The sequence below is a fragment of the Cupressus sempervirens genome, chromosome 10 (genome assembly GCF_028749045.1).
Source record: "Cupressus sempervirens isolate cs-2001-9-10 chromosome 10, ASM2874904v1, whole genome shotgun sequence".
Lineage (NCBI taxonomy): Eukaryota > Viridiplantae > Streptophyta > Pinopsida > Cupressales > Cupressaceae > Cupressus > Cupressus sempervirens.
In genome coordinates, this window is record NC_143127.1 from 279,415,778 (window position 1) to 279,441,362 (window position 25,585).

At 33.4% G+C, this 25,585-nt stretch overlaps 1 pseudogene; it reads left to right on the forward strand.

The window, feature by feature from the left end:
- Window positions 1-820: 820 nt before the first annotated feature.
- On the forward strand, window positions 821-4,331 carry LOC149533736 (2-succinylbenzoate--CoA ligase, chloroplastic/peroxisomal-like; annotated as a pseudogene).
- The last annotated feature ends 21,254 nt before the right edge of the window (window positions 4,332-25,585 follow it).

Sequence of the window (25,585 nt, forward strand, 5' to 3'; positions counted from 1 at the left end):
GCACCCGCAAGATAAAATGCTATATCAAATTTGCATTACAATCAGCCATGTATAGTGACAAAAATAATCACTATGGAGTCATTCATTCAGTGGCCATTTCCTTAAATGATGTAGTAATTAACAGAAATGGAGAATACAATTTTTATTAAAAATTACACCAATCATAAAGCAAGAAAAACAATAATTTTACGAAATTAATGCAATTCATAACAGAATTAATACAAATCAGTTGAAGAGATTTCATGGCAATCATAAAGCAAGAAAAATAATAATTTTACGAAATTAATGCAATTCATAATGAAACTAAGGAAAATTAGTTGAAGAGATTTCATAATGGAATTAATGCAAATAAAACTATTGTAATTGGGTATAGCAAGAGAAAGGTTTTAGTTCTTGTCTACTACCACTCTGCTACTTGTTTTTCTCCCATATCTTGCTAATAAGAAAATGGAATCCAACGCATAACAACCTATAAATATTTGCTCATAGAATTGTAACACTTAATGTAATCTACTGCTTTAAACTTTTTGCTATCTAACATCTTTTCTACGCATATTTGTTAATAATCTGATGGTTAAATTGTAGAGTTGTCATTCAAATTCATATTAGAATGCTATTGCTAAGTATTCAGGTTAGGGTGAGATCCCCTATACATAACATCACCAATTCAAGTGCAATCAAAAGTTCTTACCCCCAAAATTTAGAAAACTAGTGCATTTACTCCAAATTAAAGCTAGATTAATAGAAATCTAGCATGTGATCTCTATGAACAAGAGGCAGCCAAAGAATGGAGGTGTTGAGACCTACTTTTGCATTCACGATGTTGTTACTTCGGTAACCATACAATTGTTGAGCGGAATAACATAATGATTGTCTTACTCATATGTTAAACACAAATGCAATATCAACACGAGTGACTTAGTTGTGTACCATTTGAGCATTGGCAGGCTTTGATTTTCCATCAAAATAGTGTTGCAAGCACTTCTACCAATCCAAGCTATAGTGTGCAGCTTTCCATGCAAAACAACTTGAACATTTATTTTTATTAAAAGAGGCATAAAGCTTATTCAAACTAAAAAGAGATTAAAATCAAAGAGCACAAAAAAGAGAGAGCATTAAATGTAAAGGAATGTGTTTGAACTCTGAATCTCAGCAACACAAAGACAAAGTTCAATTCAGACATCTTGTTAGTGCTAATAGTTTTTTAATCAATTTCTTCAGTAGATGACTAAATAGACCCTACTTGTTAGTACTACTAGTTTATGCATGTGGAATTCTTCTAAATTTTGATTGATTTTGTTCAGATAGAAATACTGAACTCAACCAGATTTTTGATAGTGATTAGTGCAGAGTCTATTGGAGTACATGTAGGAGGGTTCCATGACCTTGAATTTTGTTGGGCACCAGATTCAGTAGCTCTCATCTGCTTTACATCAGGTGTTCTACACTCTTTCAGAGATGCTTTCCTCCATGTGCTTAGAATGTTAATGCTCTATAATTTTTATTTTGTGGGTACAACAGCCAACCCATAGGGAGTGGCAATTAGCCATGATGCACTCATTGTTCAATCAAAAGCAAATATTTCCATTATAGGTACAATCGTAATGAAGTAATCAATCTCTTGAATATTTATGGTTAACTTATGACTTGTGTGTTAGAGCTCTGCACTCTGCAATTATTATGCTTCTCACAACACATGTCCTAGTTTAGCAAATCAAAAATTTGTCAATTTAAAAAATAGTACGAAGAGTACAACCACCCTTAAACTTCACATACTAAGGAAACATTAGGCTTGGAAAAAGTAAGTCAACTTTGACTATTTAACAATTTAGCCTAGGAATCAAGCCTTAATGTGTGATGTTTAAGCCATCAACTATAGAAAATAATGTAAGAATTATTTTCAAGATGGCTGCAAACTATAGCATCTGGAAAATTCTCATTTGTTCTTCCTCATATCATGTTTGATAGGTTTATCTTCACACTTCTCCACTATGCCACATTGGTGGAATCTCTTTGGCATTGGCCATTGTGCTGGCAGGAGGATGCCATATCTTTATACCCAAGTTTGAAGTAGCTTCAACTCTATTTGCAATACAAAGATACTTTGTATCAATGATGATCACTATACCAACTATGCTTGCTGATATAGTTACATTTTGCATCAATTCAAGGTATGCTAATAATTACTTTTACTTGCGTAACTAAATTCTCTTACTAAAAACATAAAAATTAAAATGTTTTATTCAGACCATTCCAAATTTCAAACTCTCTTGGAAAAACATGGTTTCTTTTGTTTGTCAAAACCTAGTAGAAATAAGAGGTCTTATCAATATGTAGTAAAGTTGTAGTAAGAAGAGATGTGGTCACTGGTAATCTTTTGGAAAATGTGGTTGCACACAAGTTAGAACCAAACCCAAGTGTTGAGCAGAAGGAACATTTGCCAAGAAAAGATTTTCCATGGAATAGAAAGCTTAGTTATATTGTCAACAGGAAGATCAAATACTAACCACGTATATCACTATAATGTTTGTACTTGAAAAATTGCTTTGTATGTTTGTTGCTTTTGTAAAACTATACCGTTTTTAAAGGCTAAAAATGAACTTGTGGGAATAAATCTAATTTGGACACTACTAATTGTCTATCCCTCATGCTTCTACAATAGAAGAAAGAAAGGAGAATCAATGCTATGCTTTTCAAGTCTTGAGAAGATACTTAATGGAACTGGAAACCTATCACCACAACTTATTAAGAAAGTCACTGAAATTTTTCCAAGAGCTCAGATCTTTTTGGCTTATGGTTAGTTTACAGTATACTTTAATAATAGGAAAGGGAGATGACAGAATCGTTGAAAACTCTCTCATTTAATGATTTCTATTAAACTTTATGTCATGTTATTTTCTTTCATGTAGTTGCATTCATTTACCTATTTCATATTACTTCCTAAGGAAACCTTATTCTACTTCTTTTCCTAAACTCTTGTTTCTTATTATTTTAAAAAAGGTATGACAGAGGCCTGTTCCTTAATGACTTTCACTTTTGCCCACAATCCAATAATTTGACAAGGCATTTTTACCAAAATATAGGATTATTCCATGGATCCAACCGATCAAAATAATTTTCAAGATCGTCGAATAGGAGTTTTTGTGGGAAAGCCTGCTCCTCATGTGGAAATACAGATAGAACATAGTGATGAATGTCTTGAAGCTAATAACTTATACAACGTGGGGACTATAGTGAAAAGAGGCCCACATGTGATATTGAATTATTGGGGCCAAAATGATTCAACCATAGCAGCATTGAGTGAAAATGGATGGCTAAATATAGGGGATCTTGGATGGATTGATGAAGAGGGAAAATTATGGCTTCTTGGCTGATCTAAAGACATGATTAAAAGTGGTGGAGAAAATGTTTATCCTTTCGAGGTGAGTGTTTCTCTTCTAGCTCAATGCCAACTTATAATAACATCATCTGTTGTAAAATTGCACCCATAAAATCATCTTGTTCTATTGTGGTAGTTTATTTTGTTATTGGTATGGATATGTTCACCTCTACTCAATTACTTTTGGCACTTTTTGGTTCTTTTTATAGTCTCCCATCTACAAAAACTTAAGTTGTTTCAAACAAAAGTACTTTAACTTTAGTTGCTAAGCATAATTTTCATTGTTGGTCAAGATGATACTCATCTTTTTCATATATGCTAGTAAATAATTTTCTACCATCACAGGTGGAGAAGATCCTATTACAGCATCCAAGGATTTTGGTAGCTATCATTATTGGAATCTCGGATCCAAGGTTTATTGAAATTTTTAATGCATGCATCTAGCTAAGGGATGGTTGGCATTGGGAACATCAGGATTTCACAATGCTGAACAATGTAGCTATGAATGAGCACAAAAAATTGTCCCCAATGCTGCTACAATTGTTTTGTAAATAGCAAGGACTTTCTAGGTACGCCTCTCCTATTAGCCTATTTAAAAATTGTAGATTATGTGGCTATATTCTTTATAAGATAGCCTTATATGTTGGAAAATCTTCAATGGAGACACAATCGACAAGATTGTATCCACAATCAACTGTGTATGTTTTATAATTAATATTTCAGATCATTTTCAAGAATTCATTATTGGATTTTCTTCCCACACCTTAAAAATGGAAAGAAATGGTTTGTGCTTTGTATAAATAGGTTTAAGTCACCAAGGATGTTCTTCCCACAGACAGAGCCATTTCCAAGAACGACAATAGGAAAAGTGAAGAGAGATGCACTGAAGAGAGAAATTATTTTGAGACTTCAACCCTGTTCGAAATTGACAGTAGCTAGAAGCAGCTTGTAGAATACAATATTGCTCTTAATTTTTGATGAGCTCTCTTCTGTTCATTTTTGTGCGTTATGAATAAAATAGAAGACAAAATTCCCAAATAAATTAAACTGTCAACTTTGCTAATTGAACAGCTAAATCTGAGATGATTTAGGGCCCACTCGGATTCGAACCAGGGAAGCTTGTATAATATATGTTATTAGAAAATCATCCTAATTGGAGTGTTTCAAGTTGGATATAGTTGATTTGACTAACTACTGAGAATAGGGGATAGTAGGTTGCTTTTTTTTTTGGGTTAAAAGCTTAGTATGCTTGAGCAAGAGAATAATATGATATAGGTTGCGAAAGCACATGGAATAAGTAATATCATTTTTTGTAGAAGTCAGTCACAAGATTGCTAGAAAAAAGCGTATATTCATCATGAAAATCATGGCATGGGTTACATCTCCCTGAAGCTTTCCCACATCATCCAACAATTATAGACATTATTCTCTTGTTTCACTCAACCACAAAATTGAAGCCATCTACCATGCCACATAGCATAAATCTATCTTTGGGATCAAGACATAAGAGATGTAACTGCCACATACCCAACTCTAGTAAAGAATAGCACATATAAGTTTGAAAAACTCCACTTCCTTAAGGACCAGTATTAGTAGCTTGGTAAACTTGTCCCTCGAGCTTATTGTCAATATCAGGTTCAGTGGAGGCACCAAAATTACCACACCTATATCTGAACCAGGGACCGCCTGTTTATAGCATTAAAGAGTCACAGTGAGTAACAAAAGAAATATTAAACAACATTACCTTGGGTGGAAGAGACCCTTCTACATCTTCGACCCGACGTTGAAGCACGAAAGGCTCTAGTATCTAATGCAGCTTGTGTATTATAATAACCTTTTTTCAGTTTCAAGCCAATCGTCTTCAGAAGACTAAGATGGCACATCCTTTAGAAAGCGTTTAGAAAACTAGTCTTGAAAATCTTTTCAATTATCAAACACTTCAGGCAGAAGCAAATTCAAAAGGGACCAAAGTTCTTGCAAACTGCCTTATCTACAGTCAGATGCTCTACGTTGACAAGAACCTAGATGCCCTCTACATCCTGTGCGCGCTCCATGTTTTGATCATTCACCAATTCTTATGCATGTGCAGCTCTCGCACGCACTCCATGTTAAAAATAACAATGAAGTAGGCCGAAACCCTTTTTCATTAACATGTTAAGCTCATGTTGGTCAAAATTTTGACCAACACGGGCATGGATTTTTTTTTTAAAAGGATGTTTTCTTTGCACATTCCAACCAATTTGACCCCATTTTAATAGATGGTCAAAATTTTTGGTCTAAAAATAGGGTCAAATGTGCTAGTGTTGTTTACAAAGAAAAAGGATTGAAGAAGCAAATTAAAACTTTATTTACTAAAGTGCAACAATAGCAATTATGTATTCTCTATGTAACAATATATTGAAAAACACTTTATTTTATTTATAGAAGCTTTGAACTAGTCCATTTTTAGTGCTTTCTTTCTAAGAACAAATATAAATTCTCAAAGTGTGTAGCATTGTTTTCTTGAGAAGAACGCCAATCTTGTGTTTACATGTATTTTATTATTTAATTTTTGTATGTTCATAATAGAAAGAGCTGAAGTTATGTTCATTGTACTACTTTTTGAATTGTTTTTATATTATCCATCCCTTAATTTTTTTTAATTTCATCCAATATCAAAGCCAAATAACACGAGTCTTACAAATCCCTAATATTTTTAGTTTAAGGGATAGAATAATGAATGTTTTTCTATAACAATATAAACCTTGTTTAGTTCATGCGATATACTAGAGTTTGTGGTAAATGAATTTTCCAAATGTTGAAAATGGAACAATACAAAATGAATTATTTCAAGTAGAGAAGGATCTCAAGGATAACAAGTGCCATGTAGTAGCTTGTATTTGTTGTAAATATAGTAGTACAAATAAAAAATTATTAGTCATAACTTTGTAGTATTTTAGGAATTATTGAGTATGTGCATAATAGGGGTAATGCTTGTTGGATTAAATATGTGCATAATTTTCAACACTATGCCAATTGTTTATTCTATTAGTATTAATTAGCATTCATATAGCTATTGTACACATAATTATTAGACTATACAAAACAAAAGCTAGATATTTATTTAACTCTCGATGCTAAATGCTAAAAGGAAATATAGTTTAAATATAAGCATATATGTCATGTTGTATTTTAAAACAAACTTTCTTCAAATATACATTAGATTTTATTTTATTTTACAAATATAAAACTAAACAAATTGTATCCCAAGAAAGACCAAAAGATAGCTAAGTATTTTATAATTGTAATTACCTAAACTTAAATCAAATAGTAACAATGACCTCTATTTGTGGTAAATAGAGTAGTACAAAAAGAAATTTAATAGTCATAACTTTATTGAATTTGAGTATATGCATCCTAGAATATTGTCATAGAATAGGGGTAGTGCTTGCTAGAAATCTGCTTCTATAAGACTCTACATATTCAAACCAATCAAATTAACACAAAAATATTTTAGTGATTTTAGAAATTAAAAATCTCACACGTTACCATTAAAAAGAATCAAAATGAGAAATAAAAATAAAAATAAAAATAGTTCTATTTCATTGGTTAAAATTCAAAATAAAAATCACCAGTTAAGAATAGGTGATTGCAATAGTATATTGCCTATGGAAAATACAATAGGGAAAAGAATTTTTAGTTTTCTTTTAAAGATTTTTCATGCAATGTTTGGCAGCATTTTTTTTTCCAGAAAAAAAAATATATATATATATATATCTAATGAGAGATTTTTAAAATTATATGTCAATGAATAGTTAAGATTAAGACTACAAACTTGAAATGTTATGAAGAAAATTATCTCTATGTAATTTTTTTAATTTACATATTTGTATTCAATTCAAGTTATTGGACTAGTTAATGCAATTAGATCTTATAATTAAATTCTTGAAGGTAGATGAATATCTTTAAAGATTTTAAGTATCTTAACTGTAAATTTTGAATCTATTATTGTGGTTATAAAGTTTTATTTTAAAATCACAATTTTGTGTAGATGAGTTCCATGCAACTCTAGGTTTTTGTTAAAAAATAAACTATTTTCTCCTAAGTTTTCTTTTAAGCATGTGTGTGTGTGTGTGTGTGTGTGTGTGTGTGTGTGTGTGTGTGTGTGTGTGTGTGTGTGTGTGTGTGTGTGTGTGTGTGTGTGTGTGTGTGTGTGTGTGTGTGTGTGTGTGTGTGTGTGTGAGAGAGAGAGAGAGAGAGAGAGTCTCAAAATCAAATGTATGTAAAATATCAAGTTCAATGACACTACTATTGTAAGAGATAAGATTATTATGCAAATTAGTGTATAGAAAGACATTTTGATTTTAACAAGAAAATTTCAATTAGAAAAAAGTAAAAGAAAAAGAAGGCAATCAGAATGTAATATTTTTCTAACATTGAATTGCTTAAGAAAGTCTAATAGATATACTATTTAGGATTCAAGTAATTGTAATCATGTGACAAGTTATTATAAAATGTTTCTAGTTTGAATTTAAGTCTACAAAATGAAAACTTACTTTGAAAATAACAATTAAACAATAGTCCAGTGGGAAAAACAACAATGGGGAAATTTTGGTAGGTCCTAAAGATTTGGGTCCAACTTACTAGGGATTATATTAGGGTGCAGGTGATGGAATGATGGTAATGGGGATGGTGCCTCACTAGGTGGGGATCCCTCCTCTATCTCTTAGTCTCAAGAGGTAAATTTTGCTCATGGCCTTTTGGAGAAATACAAGGAAAATAAAGGTTTGGAAGAATCCAAGAAGTGGTCATCATTGTTTGGTGTCAAACCTCATGGGAAATCCTCCTTCTCAAATATAGTTGTGAGGGAAAGAATTCAAAATGGTGAGTTCTCTACATTCATTCATGATCCTCTAATTGGTCACATGATCTTTGTTATGGATTTTTTGATGGTTGGATTTTTTTGGGGTGCTAGGCCCAATATTGAGGTTATATGATCTTTTGCTAGGGAAAAATGGCAACTAAAAGGTCATTTTGATATTGTTTCTCTTCCTAAGGATTTCCTTTCCTTTATTTTCTCTAACAAGCAAGATTGTGATTATTTTTTGTGGTGTTCCATGGTGTTTGGAAATATGGTAGTGGATTTTTGTAATTGATCAACAAAATGGGATTATAATGATTAATTTTTCACTTTCACAAGAGTTTGGCATCATCCTCTAGGTCTCCTTCTAGAATTCTAGAATGTGCAATTTTTCAAGGGATTGGCCTCTATTTTTGCAAACTTCTTATCCATTGACCTTATGATAGCTATAAGGACTAGACTAGTGTATGCCTAAATATGTGTCAATGTGTGTAGGTTTGAAAATATTCCCTAAGTCATGAACATAAATTCAAAATTGGAAAAGTGGTTGAAAAAAATTATAGATTTTGAATTTCTATATTTTTCTATCATTTTTTGCAATAAGACGAGACACTAGAATTAATAAGTATTATTTGTGCATGTCAATAAATATTGTCAAGGTATCCAATTTGTTATATGTAGAGTTTAGTTTGTTGCCATCATTCCTAGTTTTTTGTGAGATGGGTTCATATAGCTATTAGCTCATGCTTATTATATGAAATCTTTAAAGTTTTTTGAATGCATAAATATGTATTGCTAATTACTATTGATTAATAATATATCAATAAGTTTCTAAAAACTTTCTTTATTTCTCAGTTTTCATTTAAGAAGTGTTCATGTGATTCACATAATGTTTTTAAAAGAATGAAGTGTGCAATTTATAAGTTGGTGCTAGTAAATAGATTTAAACTTTTTGTATTCATTTTAAGGTTGATTTCTATTTGCAATTGTATCTTTCAAAAACTTGCATAAGTTTGGTATATATTGTTTCCACTTCTACAAGTTACTGCTTTTGAAAGGTCTAAAAAAATGATAACACATTTACTAATAGCTGATCATTTCTTAGCTTTCTTGGTTTTTTATTGGTACATTTGTAAAAAAAAAGTACAATTTTTGCCTAGGCAACTCTTGGGTCTCTTACCTTACTCAAGTAGTTTCTAGGCTTGGTGCTTAATGGACCCTTCTGGGGTGATCATGTATCCTCCTACCATTTTTTTGTGTATATGTAACTTTATATTTTTATTAATAATAAGGAACTATTTGTATATATAAAAATCTAAACAAAAAATCCATGCTATTATGACATCATATTTAACTATGTGAATTCAAATTGATTTTGTTTTACTATGGTACTTGACGACTAAATTGTTATTCAAGATTTAAAGTGATTTGAAATATTAACATAAGATTTTTAGGAGGAATAAAGTTAGACCACTCCAGTATAGGGTCGTCTCCTCAATATGGTTATTTACAAAGCATAAGGATTCAAGAAGCAAATAAAAACTTTTCTAAAGTGCAACAGTAGCAACTATGTATTCTCTATGTAACAATATATTGAAAAATACTCTATTCTCTTTATCGAAGCTTTGAACTAGTCCATTTTTAGTGCTTTATTTCTAAGAAAAACAACTTTATATTCCCAAAGTGTGTAGCATTTATTTCTTAAGAAGAACATCAATCTTATATTTTTGCGTATTTTATTATTTAATTTTTGTATGTTCATAATAGAAAGAGCTGAAGTTATGTTTACTGTACTACTTTTTGAATTGTTTTTATCTTATCCATCCCTTAAATTTTTTCATCTCGCCCAATATTAGAGCCAACTAAGGTTAGTCTTACAAATCCCCAATATTTTTAGTTTAATGGATACAATAATGAACTTTTTTTTTTACAATATAAGCCTTGTTTACTTCTTATATATACTCAAGTTTGTGGAAAATAATTTTTCTAAATGTTGCAAATGAAATAATATAAAATGCATTATTTCAAGTAGAGAAGGATCTCAAGGATAATAAGGGAAAAAAAACTTTTTTTAAAAAATATTTTCATGCAATGTTCGGGAGAATCTTTGAAAAAATAAAATAAAATAAATTATAGGACATTTTTAAAACTACATGTCAATAAACAGTTAAGGTTAAAGCTACAAAGTTGAAATGTTATGAAGAGATTTATCTTTATATAAGATTTTTAATTTATAGATTTGTATTTAATTCAAGTTATTGGACTAGTTAATGAAATTGCATGTATTATAGAACTAAATTACTGAAGGTAGATGAATATCTTTAAATTTATTAAGGATCTTACATCTATTATTGTGGCTCTAAATTTTTATTTAAAAAATCACAATTTTGTGTTGACTTCCATACATCTCTAGTTTTGAGAGAGAGTGATCTACATCTCTAGTTGTGTGTGTGTGTGGGGGGGGGGGGGGGGGGGCGGGGGGGGGGGGCGGGGGGGGTGGGTGCAAAATAAGAGATATGATTATTATGCAAATTAGTGTATAGAAAGACATTTTGATTTTAACAAGAAAAGTGCAATTAGAAAAAAACAAAAAAAAAAAAAAAAGGAAATGAGAATGTAATATTTTCCTAACAATAAATTCCTCAAGAAAGTTTAACGGATTTTTTTTTTTGGATTCAATTAATCGTAATTATACAAAAATTTATTATAAAATGTTTCTAATTTGAATTTAAGTCTACAAAATAAAAAAATTACTTTAAAAATAACAATTAAACAATATTTTAGTGGGAAAAAACAATAATGGGGAAAGTCTTGTTGGTGCTACAGATTTGGATCTAGCTTACTAGGGATCAAATCAGGGTGCAAGATATGGAATGATGATAATGAGGATGGGCCCCCACTTGGTGGGGATCCCTCCTCTATCTCTTGGTTTCAAGAGGCAAATGTTGCTCATGACCTTTTGGAGAAATCCAAGGCAAAGGAAGGTTTGGAAGAATCTATGAAGCTTTTGTCATTGTTTGTTGTCAAACCCCATGGGAAATCCTCCTCAAATATAGCCATGAGGGAAAGAAGTCAAAATGATGAGTTTCTATATTCATTCACAATCCTCTGATTGATCATGCAATCTTATTATGGATTTTTTTACAGTTCAAAATGTTTTGGGTGCTAGGCCCAATAATGAAGTCATATGATCTTTTGTTAGAGAAAATTTGCAAATGAAAGGTCAGTTTGATATTGTTTCTCTTCCTAAGGGTTTCCTTGTTTTTGCTAACAAGAAATATTGTGATTATGTTTGATGTAGTGGTCCATGGTGTTTGGAAATATTCTAGTAGATTTTTGTTAATGATCAACAAAATGGGATTGTAATGATAAAAAAACTTCTTTTGCCCCAGTTTGGGTTCATCTTCTAGGCCAACTTCTAGAATTCTAGAATGAGGAATTTTTCAAGGGCTTGGCCTCTATTTTTGTAGAACTCTTATTCATTGACCATATGATAGCTATAAGGACTAGATTTGTATATACCAGGATATGTGTCATGTGTGTAGGTTTAAAAATATTCCCTTAGTCATAAGCATAAACTCAAAATTGGAAAAGTGGCTACAAGAAATAGAGTTTGAATCTCTATCATTTTCTTTATTTTTTTGCAATAAGATGAGATGCTAGAATTAATGAGTATTATGTTTATGTGTCTTTAAATATTGTTGAGGTATTCAGTTTATAATATGTAGAGTTTAGTTTGTTGTCATCATTGCTATTTTATTTTGAGATGGGTTCATATTGCTATCATATCTATTAGCTCATGCTTATTATATGAAAGATTTAATGTTTGTTGAATGCATAAATATTAATTGCTAATTACTATTGATTAATAATATATCAATGATTTTTTAAAATCTTTATTCATTTCTCAATTTTCATTTAAGAAGTGTTCATCTGATTCGCATAATGTATTTATAAGAATGAAGTGTGTAATCTATAAGTTGGTGCTACTAAAGAAATTTAACTTTTTTGTATTTCTTTTAAGCTTGATTTCTATTTGCAGTAATATCTTTCAAAAACTTTCTAAAGTTTGTTATATATTGTTTCCACTTTTACTTGAATTTATTTCTATGTATTTTTCTTCTTCCACTTTTAAGCTTTCATTCTAAATATTTTGTTATAAAAATCTAATAATTTCACAAACCATGAGATAAGCATAGTTTGGTTTAAGGTTTACCTTTTCTAGTAAATATTAAGGTAATACTAAGATATAAATTGAACTTTGTATTTCTTAAAGTCCTTAAATAGATGCATACTTGTACATATTTTATTTGCAAGAAAAAATAAAATACAAACATATTTATCATTCTTTCCTTCTATCCATTATCATAGTAGAACAAAAGATATAATATTTTGGGTGAATTCAAGTTGGAAATTTTTTTTTTATTGAACTACAATAGAAGTTGGAAAGAACACATCACTTGGAGAGATTAGAGAGGATTGTGGAGGCATGCATTTGGGATTATTATAATTTTCAAAGGAGAGAAGGATAAACATGAGATCAACTTCATGTTTGATGTAGTTATTGCAAGAAAGAAGAACATAACTATTCAAGATGATATTATTAAAATGTGTTTTTGTAAAGGAGACATCATATATTTGTGCTCACTACCTTATAAAAATAGATAGTTATTACATTTTATAGATATAAAGGAAATGGGGATCTATACATTATTATTGTCACAAAATAATTAATTAATGTATTATGTCTTGTAAATCAAAGGATTAAATATCTATTTGAAGGGATGTTACTTATATTTTATGTGACTCTTTCACAGGTACCACAATCATAATACAATTATTACTTTAGAAATTAATTTAATTAAAAAACCCTTATAAGACAGTTTATAGAGATGAGGATACTAAAAATAAAATTCATGCAGCTTGCTTAAAAAATGAAAATTGTTGTAGTTCCAAAATTCTCATGTTTACTAGTAAGGATTTGAAATATTGTACTATATAAACAGAAAAAATATTTTGATTATAAAAAAATTAGAGATTGTAGAACACAAATTCATAGAACCTCAAAATTAGATTGTATATCAATAATCAGATAGAATTCAAGTGGCCTAGATTTAGAAAAATATAGATTTTTTTGAAGAGCTTTACATATCATTTAGCTACCCACATAATTATTGTATATATAAGTTTGAACTAATACAATCATAATTTCTTATTCCACTTACATATTTCAAGGAAAAATTCCATGCTTATCAATGAGAGTATTTTGTAAAAATTATAAACCTTCAAGTAATGCTTACATTGTAGATTAATTTGTACTCCTTTTCTTGCTTGTAGTCCTTACAACTAGGGTTCAAGTCTCCATAGGGTCGCTCTCTACTATGGTTCTTAATTGAGAATTGTTATCTTTGACCCTTAGTGAAATAGTGGGCCTTCTTTCCTGTAGTGCTTACAACCAAGAGTCATTTCTTTTTAATTCTTTAGTGACAATCATCTTCAACATTTTCATCAATTTAAGGAAAAGCTCTACAACTTTCCTGCCTTTCCTATTGTCTACAGCTTTGACACCATCCCCCCATCATGCTTTCATGCCCTCTCAATATTAGGAGGGATGGATCCTCCCCACCCCCTACTCTAGATCTTATCCTTGATTGCCTGGATTTGGAGCTAGTGGTGAAATCCCAAAATAGTTGCTTTCTTCTATAGGAGGATGTTGTTTTCCTAGCAGAACCTGGTTCCATCCCTGGTGACTACACATGTTTGGGCCCCAAACCTCTGAGTGTCCCCTTGAATGCTACTACTTTATCGGTGGTCACAAAGCCAAATTGGCTAGGGACTATTTTTGGATCCAAGATTCCTATGGATTCTAATGCAAAACCCATGTTTTCCTCAAGACCCACTGGACCCCATATTTCACTTCTAAATTTTGAGATGGATTCAATCTCCTCAGGTTTTACCCTTAGCCTTGTTGGAAAGTTTATCTCTTTCCAGCCTATAGTGGACATGGTCTAAAAATGGTGCTCTACAAAATGGAAACTAATAGATTATGTTTCCATCTATGTGATGGAAAGTGTGCTCTTCTTATTCAGGTTCAAAACTAAATTGGATCGGGATTTGATCATGGCTAGGTCCTGGAGCTTTCGCAAACACCATCTGATGATGGCCAAGTAGAAACCTAGATTTAATCTAGAATGTGATCTATACAAATCTTCCTTGGTTTGGATACACCTCCATGGGCTACTCTTGGAGTTTTCGGATGAGTGTATTTTTAGATGGATTGGTAACTCCTTTGCAAAGTTCATAAAAGTGGACTCGATGACTTACTCAAAGTAAGCTCAGCTTTTCCAAGATCTATGTTAATGTGGGAATGAATAAATCCCTCCCCACCACGGTGGACCTAAAACCTAAATGGGGTGCCTAGTTGCAATCACTAGCTTATGAGAATGCTACCCTTTCTACTAGAATTGTAACAACTTTGGCCATCTTTTTTTTTATTTCCCAACAAGTGAGGAACTCAAGAACAAGATGTTAGCCCCAAGTGTTGAGGTGGTTGAAAGCTCAAAAATAGCTAAAATGGATGCTATCCCTAAAACCATGAAAAGCATGAAACCACTTGGTTTGGGGGATTCTCAGATAAATGAAACCCCCAATATTGAGGGGAAAACTAGAACCTATATGGAAGCCCAAGATGAGAGGCAAGGAGAGGAGAACACAGGTAAGCTATCTGAGGCATTTGAGATAGTTATGCATGAAGATAGGGAGATTCTAGACATTCAGACCCTGGAAATATCGCAGTCGAGTGAGGGGTTGCTAGGAAAAAAAATGGCTATGACAGGAGAAGAGAATGCATGTTGCCTGACCCCTTAAGTGGGAGGTAGTTCACCTTTCAAAAATTGAACCCTTGTGGTCTCGCTGCCATGTATTGTTGAAGTTCTTTCACCTACTTCGAGGGATCCAAACCTTAATATTTTTAATAAGGATTTTGAATGGATGGTCCTGAAGAGAAAGAATAGAGGAGGGAATAAAGTGGATGTCAGATCAATCGAGAGGGTTGGCCGACCTTCGATTAGGATCATTTGTCAAAAGGAAATAGAAAAGGAGATTTCTCAGGGAAAATAGAGAACCTTAAAAGAAATCCAAAGCTGTAAAAGATGAAGGTCATATCCTAGAATGTGAGAGGGATGAATAGCCCCAGCAAATAGTATGAAATCAAAAAAAAGATCATTGAACTCAAGTATGATTTGATTCTTTTGCAAGAAGTTAAAATGATTACATGGGTTTTCTCGAGAGTGGCCAGTTATGTTTGGCCAAGTGCTAGCTATACTTATTGTGAGGCTAATGGTGCTTTTGAAGAGATTTCCACAATGTGGAATCCTAATAAGGTGTTAGGAGTGGATATATATCCTTTTTTTTTCCACTAAATTCACCAACCAGTCTAGCAGCTGGACTGTTTATAATTTTTATGCCCTTAATACTCATAATGGTAGGCTTGTTGTTTTGGATGAGGCCACCATTGTGAATGATTCCACAAGACCAAGAAATATCTTATGTATGGGGGATTTCAACACCCCTTTGTACCCCTTAGAGAAGATGAGGGGACTAGAGGACTTCTTGGACAATGTGAAGGATCTGGAGGATTTCTTGAGAAGAAACGATCTGATAGATATTGATCTCCAGGGTTGGGCCTTCACCTGGTCTAACAAAAGACTTGAAAAAAAACTTGATCTAGGTTAGGCTTGATAGGGCCCTCATCTCTACTAGATGGAACATTCTTCAACATACTAACCTTATGGCTTATCCTAGGACCATCTCAGACCATTTCATGCTACTCTTCTCTTGGACACAAAATTTAACTAGATAGAGGCCTTTTAGATACGAGATTATGTGGCACTTGCATAATGATTTTAGAGATTGTATTGCACATTGGTGGAAGGACCTGGTGGAAGGTACGATCATGTTTTGAATTGCCAAAAAACTAGAGAGAATCTATCAGGAGGTTAAGGAATGGTGTGAATCATCATTTGGGAGTTTAACTAAATAAAAGAAGGATACAGAAAAGAAGCTGGTAGTGATCCAAAATGGAATAACACAAAGTGGAGCTTAGGTGGTGCAACAATAGGAGGAGAGGGAATGCTCACACAAATGGAACTCCCTTCTCAATAAGGAGTAAGTCTTGTGGAAATAGAGATCTAGGGTCCAATGGTTGGAGGAGGGAGACAAAAACATGACATTCTTCCATAGATCAGCCTCAAGGAGAAAAAAGAGAAACACTATAAACATGTTAGAGGATGACAATAACTAGGAGATCACAGAAATGGACCAAATAGAGAAAGAGCCAACTTCTATTTCAAGGAAATGCATAATCCCCCATTGGCTTAGGTTGACAGTAACTTACAGAGTGATATCCTAGAGACCTTTCAACCAATGATTAATGACCTGATGAATGAGGCAATTATGTGTAAGGTCAAAGAGGAAGAAGTTAGAGTCGCTATTTTTAGTATGAATTAGTACAAAGCCCCTGACCCCGACAGGTTCCCCCCTGCTTTCTTCTAGGAATTCTAGGACATTGTTAAGTATGACATTATTCATGCTATAGGGGACATTTTTAGAATGGGGAATTTGCTAAAGGAACTCAATCAAACCTTCATTGTTCTCATTCCTAAGACTGAGGACCCTCGAAGGATGGAAGACTTTAGACCCATTAGTCTTTGTAATACTATCTACAAGATCTTTGCTAAAGTTATGGTGAGTCACTTCAAGATCCTCTTGGAAAAATTCATTAGTCCTCATCAGAATGGCTTTGTGCCTAGGAGACAAAATCTTGATGTATTCATAACTACCCATGAGGTGATATATTCTATGGAAAAATCCAAAAACCCGAGTATGGCCCTTAAACTATATATATTTAAACCATATGATAAGGTCAAGCATGACTTCCTATTTTTTATTATTGCCAAAATTGTCTTTAATGAGAAGGTTCTAAAAATTATAAAGAATGTTATGACTTCAGTTACTTTCTCGATGATTGTTAATGGTGCCTCGAGAAAATTCTCCTCTTCATCTCAAGGTCTTCATCAAGGTGACCCCCTATCCCCTATCTCTTTATTGTTGTAGCGAAAGTATTAAGAAGAAATCTAGTCTCTTTATCTAATCCTGGTAGAATTAAGGGAGTCAAGAATGCATCATGGTACCTCCCTCAAGTCTTACAGAAGTTTTTGGATGATACTTTCCTATTTGGCATCTCCTCCATCCATGAAGTGGAAGAATGGAAAGACACCCTAAATATGTATGTGCTAGTCTTTGGCCAATGCATAAACTAAAGTTTATTTTTTTAACACTTGTGCTAGTTTGCAAGAAATGGTTACTAGTATTCTTGGATGCCAGGGGGTGACCCTCCCTAACACCTATCTTGGTCTATCACTCATTGTTAATAAGGTCCCCAACCACTGCAGGAATGGTCTAGTGGAATGTTTACAAAGGAAGTTGGCAGGCTAGAAAGGAAAAATATTGAGCAATGCTGAGAAATTAAAATTTCTCTCAGCCTCCCTACAAGGCATCCTGATGTATTTCATATCTATTTTCAAACTTCTAGGTAGATTCTGAGACATCATTAAGAAAATTCAACATAATTTTCTATGTTCTGGAACTGAAGAAAAGACTAGAATGAGCTTGGTTAGTTGGGAGAAAGTTTACAGACCTTAAGCTCATGGAGGATTGAATTAAAGAAGAATTGGACACTTGAATAAGGCCCTATTAACCAAAATAGGCTGGAAGCTGGTAAATTCCCAAGGTAGCTAGAGTAACATTAGAATGGCTAAATACTATGGGGGGTTGTCTTCCCACCAATTTACATGTGCACAGGCTCTGCCCTAGGGCTCTAAGATTTGGAATAACATTGTTAACACCTAGAAGATCCTAAGAAAGGGGTCTCACTAGATCATGGGGAATGGTAATTCAATTGACTTCTTGGAAGTTCAATCGATCCATAAAGGACCCCTCAGGAAAACTAAGTTTTCTCCTCTATGTGAGATGTGCACTAGAATGTATGGCCCTCAAACTTGACACTTTATTACCCCTGATAGACAATGGATTACTTTCTAGAATCTTCAACAAAGGGAGTTGAGTTTAGCTTGGGAATTGCAGGATCTCTTACACACCTATAGGATTTCCCTCATCTCAGTTGAGGACTTTTTAGTGTGGAAACTTACACCCTCATGGGAGTTCACTATCAATTCTACTTATCTTTGCAGTCTAGTAGGGGAAGGGGCATAGGCCAATTGGTGAAAAATTTGGCACTCTTGGATACTACCAAAAATAAACTTCTTTTAGTGGTCAACTCTGCATGGGTTGATCCTCATTATTGACAACCTCCAACATCAAGGTTGTCAACGTGCCAACTATTGCATTTTATGCATCAAAGATGTTGAATCTATTCCACACCTACTCATCCATTGTCCCTTTGCCATGGACATCTGGAGGGAGGTTCTTGCTTTATGGGAGTTCTATTGGTGTATGGATAATGAGTTCAAGAAATTTGTCCACTAAGACAGTCTGGTTACCCACCCTTACCTTAGAAACCTATGATCGATTCTCCCAACTTATACCTAATAGAAAATCTAGAAGGAGAGGAACAATAGGATTTTTAGGGAGCAAGCAACAACTAGCTTGGAGGTGGCTCAATAGGTTATCAAGCTCCTAAAATAATGTAGTGGGATCTGGCAATGGAAACACCCCCACCCTCACCCCTAAGTGAAACTGATATGAACTGGGCTTCGACTTGGAGTGTGGGCCCAATGGTGGCACAATTTGACAATTCCAAAATCCTAGCAAGAAAGGAGACAGTTTCCCCCCACTCCCCAAGTCTTGGATAAAGCTAAATTTTGATGGGTCGGCCATGAGCAGAACTACCACGGGGGGTATCCTTCAAAACAACATGGGGTTTTTGGTGGCTGCTTATTTGGGTAACTGTAGTGGAGGCTCTAATAATAAATCTAAGGTGCTTGCACTTCTCTAGGGTTTGAGAATCACAAGAGCTCAGGGAGTCACTAAGATGGTCATAGAGGGGGACTCTATGCTAATCATCAAGGCCGCTAAGGGAGAGGGAAAATGCAATTGGTCCATTAAAACCATAATCAATGAAATAGGAAGAATGATGGAAGATTATCATAATATCCATGTGGTACATATATATTGAGAAGGAAATAGCGTTGTAGATGACCTTGCCAAAGTTGGCCACAGTGTCATGCGGTTAGAGGAATGGGATGATGTCAGTTTATTGCCATCATCAACTCAAGTTATGATGGAAAGGGAGGATACCTTCAATAATGACACATAAACTATCAAATTAGGTGGTAGGTCTACTTTTTACAGGTGGTCATGGTAATGTGGCACTTCGTAAAGGGTTTTCTTGGCATGTTTGGATGTTGATTAACATTTATATCCTAACTACTGTGAATATTGATTATTGTTGTAAAAGGACAAAGAGGGTGGATTCGGTGAGATCTAAAGAATTATCTTGTAATGATCATAAAGATAGGTTGGTTAATTCCTACAATTCTTACAGCTGGCGATGACCGTTTGCAGATGAAAAGGGACTGCCCACACATACTATGTTGGGAGATTTTTCATTTTTTAGGAAACATTGAGGATTTATGATGACTATGCAATGCCTTTTCATTTTTTCCATTATGGCTTTGGATTTTATATTTTGCAAATCCAAAACCTAGTGCAAGGCTATGTCATCAGAAGAGTTAGTAGTGGACCTGAGCGACGACATGAGCACTAGCGATCATATTGAACCAATGGGTGTGGAGGAATGTATCAATAGCAATGAAGCAGTGATGGTCTACATGTAGGAGGGAGGCTTGTTACCTTATATGGAGGGCATGGTTAAACACAATGAGGTCATCTTGATGTAGATCTTTCAAACTTGAAAGGATAGTAAAGTTACTATTAATGGCATGAGCTTTGAAATTTCTAAAGAAAACATTGCAAGGGCTAGGGATTTTTTGTTGGATGAAAAGAAATGGTGGAGGCAAGCTTAGGTCAATGAGGAGGCGAGCTTGCAAAAATTCTTCAAATTCAAGGAGGAACCGAAGAGATTGTGTGGCGGGTTTGTGCGGGCTTCCCTTCCTAAGCCATGGGATGTCATCTTCTATGTGATCATCAGATATATTACCTTAGAGGACCACTACCAAGTACTATATTATTATCATTTTCTTATCCTAAATCATTTCATAAATCTCAACCATATCTCCTTTTCGTTTATGTTACTACATTCGCTGGAGGATAGCATTTTTAATGCTAGAAGGAAACGTGAGTCTAGGGGAAACCCTTCTACCTTATCCACCAAGGCCTCATGAATAAAATTTTCATCCAGCATCTGGCTCAAAATCCCCCTCTCTTGATTAACTCCTTGGCCTTTATCACCCCTCAGATCTCCCTGGACCCCAGCCCTAGCTATACTCTTAAGAGGTCCAAGAAAGCCCATGCCACCGAGGTCAAAATTAGCCCTAAGGTTAAAGTTAGCATTATTAAGTCAGACTCAGACACTAAGGAGGGCAAGTAGTGTGCTAGGAGAACTGGCAAGCATTTCCAGTTGGAGAAATTTAAGACCCCGCCGAAGTATGACTCCAGCTTTGACTCTTCTAGTAGTGAGGATAAACTTGCTAAAAAGAAAAGACTCCACTAGGACATTAAGCCTACCCCTAGCTCTATTAGCCCATTCCATGTCTCTGATACCCTAGAAGCTACCCCGGCTTGTAGTGGGGTGGAAGCCATCACCTCTCCTAGGAAGGAAACCCCCAAGGGTACTGGGAAGAAAGGTAAACATAGCCACACTAAGATGCAAATGGAGAGACTTGAGAAGGCCATGAGGGACCTGGAAGATAGCCATACTGCTATCTGCTACCATAGATTTGAAAACCTAATTGAGTTCTCCACCAAGGTTATGCACTCTATGGACACAATCCTCTACTTCCTATAGGCCAACAAAGAGGAAAAGGACCTGGGAAGGACAATTGAGATAACTCGTTCCATCAATGGGTTCCTAGTGAAGGACTGGCCAAAAACCATCCTAGATAGACCAGTGAAAGTGGAGGAGAAGGATGCGGTGAGGGAAGCACCTGTGGAGCAGAAGAATGGTAACCAGGAGAAGGAAGAGGGCATCTAGCCTGGGATCTATTGTGTTTTATTTCTGTTTTTATGATTATGTCTCTGAACTTTACACCCCTCAGGTTTTTTTGGACTATGTTGATTATTTGGACCAATAGTAGCAATGTTTTTAAATGTCGTTGGTTTATTATTCAGTATGTTATGCATAGTAGTCTAAGGATTGTGGCTAATGACAATTCAGCTTTAAACATATTATGGTTTTTGATGTTTAAAGTTGGTATAGGTTAGATAACTTGGAGATCACCTTTGGTTGAATTCTCAGCCTTTTTGTACTCCAAGGCCAGCCCCCCATCTTTTTGGCTACTATCAACTACTTCAAAAACTTATATCATACTAAATCTTTAAAAACTTTTATTAGCAATCTTTTTATTTTTACTTGCAAGATGAAGTGTCCCTTCTATTTTTCTTTCTGATAAAAATTCATAGTATATAAATTATTGATTTCTAGTTCCTTTTTTATGATTTATTTGAACATGTCAATTGATAAGTCACATCCGAATAAGAAGTCATCAACATACAAATATAAAATTTAAATATGAACTTGTACATTTATATTTGTATGTTATTTCTATTGAAGTCATCATGCAAGAAGTAAGAATTACAATTTTCTATATTATTCTCTAAGAACTTTCTTGAATCCATACAACATTTTAAAAATCTACAAGCCTTATTTTTATAGCCTTAAATTTTTATCTTAATTTCTATTTACATTAAATAGATTATTTCAAAAGTTATTAAAAATATATGTAAATAGATTATTTCAAAAGTTATTAAAAATATATATTTTGTATTGATTTGATATACTGACTTTTTTTTGAACTAAAATTTTAAATATTGTTCACACTATATCTAATGATCTACTAGAGAATTTGTTTCATTGTAGTAAACCTCAAATTGATTTGAGTAATCTTTTGTGATAATAATTTCCTTGTACTTATGCACATCTTCTTTTTCATTTATCTTAATATTATAGTTGCCTAATTTACTCTTATTTGGTCTTTTCTTTCTCGAATATTCAGTGAGTCCCATGTATGATATGATTCCCTTCTATAGAATCAATTTCTTCGTCTGTAACATGTGTCCATTTTTAAATCTTTTATTGCCTTTTCAAATTTAATTTAATTGGGTCATCTACTTGTAAAAGTAATAAAATGACAGAAATTACAATATAATATTTATCACCATTGTTTTGATCACAAAAGTCCATTAAACTACTTGTTCTTGGTCGGCTTAATTTTTTGACTATTTGCATTTGAAGTAGATCCAAAAGAATGTAGAATGGGTGGTCTTGTGCCTAGAATGCATACCGTGGATGGTAATTTCTATTCCTTTGAGGGAATATCAATCCAAATACATAAATCTATTGTTCCACTTGGCGTTGCCACTTGTAGGATTTTTTTTTGAGTTATAATGGTGTGAATGGAGAAATTATATGGGTATCCAGTAAAAATAATGCATGTCTATGTTATTGTAATAAACTATCTAAAATATTTATTATTTGTTGGACTTATTACATAAATTAGGTTAGTTTCTAAGTTCAAATTAAATAATTAAATAAGTTAGATATTTAGGCGCTGGAAAGTTATTCTCTTTATTAGTTTTTAAGGAAAGATAAAGCTATATAAAGATGTTCAGATATCAACATGTTCATTCAGTTGTATCGGAATGGATCCAAAGAAAATTTGAATCAATAAAATAAATCTTTTTATACTTTTTCAACACCTGCAATTTATTTTATTGTGGTAAGTTTTGCAAGATGGCATGAAGATATGAGCCATTTGTGCATAGTGGCTAGGTGTTTAGGCGGCAGCGGTTATGTAGTTTATACTGGCTATCCAAAGCCAAGAACCATTAGCCAGAGGAGGTTGTGCAGTGATCTATTTTTGCAAATAGTGACATAGAATTATGGAATGAAGATCAATAACATCATCACATGAGTAATAAAGGAGGCATTTGTCCATTGTTGAGTTTGAAGTTGGCATAAGATGTTTTTTTATGCTATGTAAACAATGCACCATATTCTAATGCTAAATATCCCTTCAGATTATATCCATGAGACATACTTCATAGAAAGAATGCGGTGTATATTGGATGGGTTCTGCCGATCTGCTAGAACATACTGACATAAACGCTGCATTGGAAGAATAGCCGCATTGTCAAAAATAACAGTGGAGTGTAAGTTTCTTTGAAGCCGTCTATTAAAATAGAGAGGTTTTCTTTAGTGGATACTCATATTTTTTTGACCATAGATAGTTCTTTAAACTTAGTTTAATAAATTCTATCCCTTCTTGCTTGTGTGCTGGAGAGAGACATTTTAATTTGAAATATTATTAAATGAAGTATGTAAGTCTTCGTAGTAAGAAGTAAGCTATGCGTGGGAGTGTCATTGGAACTAATTAAAATTAATATTGGGGACTATCATTTTAACACTACAAACATTTAATGGGCCTGATGTTGATGTTTGAATTTTTAAAATTGCAAGATAAAGACATTACCATTTACATTTGAATCAATACTTTCAAGTTTAGCATTGAACTTGATTAACCAGAGAAATGATAAGTCATAAATTGAATAGAGGAAGAATTTCCAACAAGAAATAATGTCAAAGAGGAGAGAAGAAGGCTATGAAAAGGGTATGTTACTCATGGATGCATTATTGGTTGAACTTGACATTCTTATTTTCATGTACAAGTCGCCAAGTTCCTAGGCTATCAAGGCTATTGATGTTACATTTTAAAGTCTAAGGACAATACATAGGACGTTGGAGGCATTGGAGGCAGGAGGGCATCTATCATCTCAAGCTAGCTTCTTGCTTTGGGATGATTATTGGATGAGAAGCACCTTTTTGTGTCCCTAAAGAGAAAAGAGAGATTGACAACATAATTGTCCTTTCAAGGAGAGAGGAGGAAAGACAACTCATGTGTAGTCATATTTGTAATGATTAATCTTACAACACTAGAGGAGACATTAGATACACTCCAAGGAGATGTAAAATTTTGGAGGAACTGTGTCCCTTTGTGCAGAGGACATGGGAACACTCATTTTATGAGGGCAACTAAAAGATTTGCAGTCTAAAAATGTGAACATAAAATATACTTCAATAAGCGAAGATTGGTGAAAGCATTTCATCAAAGGCTCCAATGAATAATATTAGTGAAGGAACTTCATCAAAATTTCCAAGAGTGTTGGGTCAAAACCTTTGCAAACACTCGTGTTGGATTAATGTAATAAGGGGGAAATGTTGGACTTATGACATCAATTGGGTTAGTTTCTAAGTTTAGAATTAGATATTTAGTTGGTAGGAAGTTATTCTTGTTAGTTTTTTTTAGGGAAACTAGAGCTATATAAAGTTGTTCAAATGTCAATGTGAATCATCGAGTTGTATCTGAATGTATCCAATAAAAAATTGAATCAATAAAATCAATCTTTTTATATTTTACCACTTTCATTTTTTTGTTTAAGCTTCCTTCTTCTATGAACCACATGGCTAGATAGGGATTATCATTATTCTACTTATACGGTTATACAACTTAAAAGATTTTGTCTACTTACCATATCCCACAAACAAAGATTTTTTTTTTTCTTTTAGTGCATCTAATTCATTTGGAGCATATGTTGTACATTTAAATACTCTCATATGAGAATCCTTGTACTTTCTTCCACTTCATGTCTCATCTAGAATTATACTCTTGATATTCATACTCGGCATCTAGTCATTTGGTAGTTTGCACATGCTACAAACTCTACTCAATATTCATTTAGAAAATGTCTAGAATTCAAAATTCCCTTATCATTGTCCATAAGAATTTCTATTATGGAGTGTATTTGGTAGTAAATTTCATGTATATTCCACGACTGTTGACAAAAATTAGTAACACATTTGAGATTTATTCAGCACCTCTACCAACTTTTAAAAACCTAATATATTAACCATTTTCATTCTAACCCAAAGTTTTAAATTGATAACACACACACATATGTATTGTTGGTATCTCTAAATCTTGTTGTCTATTCATGTCAAACACTTAGTCATATATAAGACAGCGTTAGTTAATCATCATTATGACTGAGTTACTTTATATAGGTCGAGTCATATGAAGACTTGTAAATAAACATGTATATGCCAAGCTCTATATGAGCCAAGAAAGTCTTTGGTCGCTGAGTATTTTAAGAATAAGTTGAGCCTAGTGAAT